A 2,608-nucleotide genomic window follows, 5' to 3' on the forward strand; every position below is an offset into this window, starting at 1 on the left:
TTTAATTGCATCCAAAAGTGACTTGAATACGTTGTCTTCTCTGACTTCCAGTCTCCAAATCAATTCGACTAAATACGACTTCAAATTCTGCTGCGTTGTTCCTCTATGTCGTTTATTCCACTATTTAGCAGAATCTCCACATTCGTTCGATGCTCTGAGTATGGACATCAGTGTCAGGATCGACAAAATTGTAGAGATTATTTACTTTGAAATGGCCTTTTCCAGTTCTTCCGTCTTGTAGGCGCGCCAGCCAAATGAGAAAATTATAGAACCTCTTTCAATATTGTACAAAATCGCTGCCATTAACGTTTCCACACTGCGATCATCCATTTTTACCAAAAAGCACTTGTGCGTCTCCCGACAGAGTCCTCCGAAGATCCACTGCTGAGGAAGCACTTGATCGGCATTGTTCTTACGCTTAGTGAACAAGCTCTTGTCGTTTTTGACGATTAATCCTTCGTCTCCGATCTTCTGTTTTGGCTGTCGATTGAGGTATTCAGCGCAGATTTCTCGCATGTAGTTCTAGTTGACGGTTGTGTTTTTGTTCATGCTCAATTCCTCGTTGCACAACTTGATCGATGTCAATTCCTTGGCCCAGCAATAGAAGAAACGAATGGCTGTCACGAATGGTAGACGACTGTTGACGAACCAACTGGCGGATGTTGACCTTCTTTCGACAAGTAGATTTTCTACAGTTCAAGGACATACACAAACCTAAGTAGAGCTCCATTTCATGATTTCTTTGACACAGCATCCTAGCTGCCAGTATTCCTTTCTTTTGCCAAAATGCCACAGCCTCTCCTTCGTTAGAAATCAGAGTGAATAAATTCATTTTTAAATGTTGGTTGTATTTTTTTTTATTCAAATAATTTAAATGGCTCCAGATAACAGGAAAGTACCATTTGACAATTTATCCATTTTTTTTTTTAGCAAATCAGAATTTATTACTCTGAATAACACCGGGGGGTAAATGTATGAAAGTCCAATTTGTTCAACTCGACGGAAATTGGCGACTTTGCAGCTAAAATTTAAAGCGGCGATGGCTTGTAAAGGCAAGTTTGCCTTTACAAGCCATCGCCGCTTTAAATTTTAGCTGCAAAGTCGCCGATTTCCGAAGAGTTGAACAAATCGGACTTTCATACATTTACCCCCAGATATTTAACTCAAAATTCAAATTGAAAATTACTCCCCATTGAGAAGATTTTTCAACAGTCGATAACGTCTATTGGGCAGAGAAGCGAGCTTTGGCTAGGCCATATGGGCTAGGCGTGCCACAGGAGGCAGTCAGTATCAGTTGGCTGGGTAAGAGAGGGATGGTATGGGGGGACCTCAGGAAGGACTTGCTAGAGGCGGAAGAAAAAGTATCCAGCTGGATATAGTTTTGCACCTCGGGGGTAATGACCCAAGATTTGGTAAGATATATCATAGAGGACTTGGTGTGGATAAAAGAGCATTAGGGTGGGCAGAACAGTGGCCTAGTGGTTAGCACTTCTGCCTCACAGCACTGGGGTCATGAGTTTGATTCCCGACCATGGCCTTATCTGTGTGGAGTTTGTATGTTCTCCCTGTGTTTGCGTGGGTTTCCTCCGGGTGCTCCGGTTTCCTCCCACACTCCAAAAAACATACTGGTAGGTTAATTGGCTGCTATCAAAATTGACCCTAGTCTCTCCTTCTCTGTCTGTCAATCTGTCTGTCAGTGTGTGTCTATATGAGGGAATTTAGACTGTAAGCTCCAATGGGGCAGGGACTGATGTGAATGTGTTCTCTGCACAGCGCTATATGTGGCGCTATATAAATAAATGATGATGATGATGATTAGGGTGCCGTTACTTTGATCTGGTACAATAGCATCCTATGGCTGTCCTGGAGAAATTCAAAAAAGCTGGCAGTCTCATAAGAGGGTTAAATCAGCAATTAATAAACTCACTTTGGCCCATGGCAGCATCAGCATAATGATACTAACACAAAATGTCCTGGCTTTTATAGGAGTGATGGGGTCCACCTGTCACAGATCACACTGGACTTGTTCAACAACAAGATGCAGGAAACACGAGGTGTTGGGTAGGATGCGTCGCAGCATGGTGGGGGTGGGGTGGGGGGGGGGGGCGCTTTGGCCTCATGAGGGCCTCGTGTGGCAGTACATACTTACCCTGTAAAGGCGCTCATATGCCCGACTCTACTGTCAACAGCTAGGCATCAGATGCGGCTCCGGGGGGCGTTTGCGGTGCTCCAATGGTGGACAGATCACCCCCTAGTTTTGAATAATTGGTAAAAGTAAAAAACCTTGAACACTGCTCTCCCTGCATTTGTTGTCTGATATAGAGATAAAGCTGTGCCCATTATTTACACCAACACCAGCCTGTGCATTTTGAGGGGGTCTTCCAGCAGGAAGCCCACGGGTCAGCATATGCTCCCTCATCATTTCCATCATCCCAGTTTTACTTCAAGATCCGCCGTGTAGGACATAAGAGAGATGAAGGCTGTCAGCCTCTGACACACAGGGAGGAGCATTAACTCCAATATAACCTGTTATCACTGACTTCTCCGTGACAGTAAGAAGTCATGTGAGGGGCGTGGTTTGCTGGGTGTCACATGACTGAGCTGTCTT

Source organism: Mixophyes fleayi, chromosome 1 (assembly GCF_038048845.1).
Source record: "Mixophyes fleayi isolate aMixFle1 chromosome 1, aMixFle1.hap1, whole genome shotgun sequence".
Classification (NCBI taxonomy): domain Eukaryota; kingdom Metazoa; phylum Chordata; class Amphibia; order Anura; family Limnodynastidae; genus Mixophyes; species Mixophyes fleayi.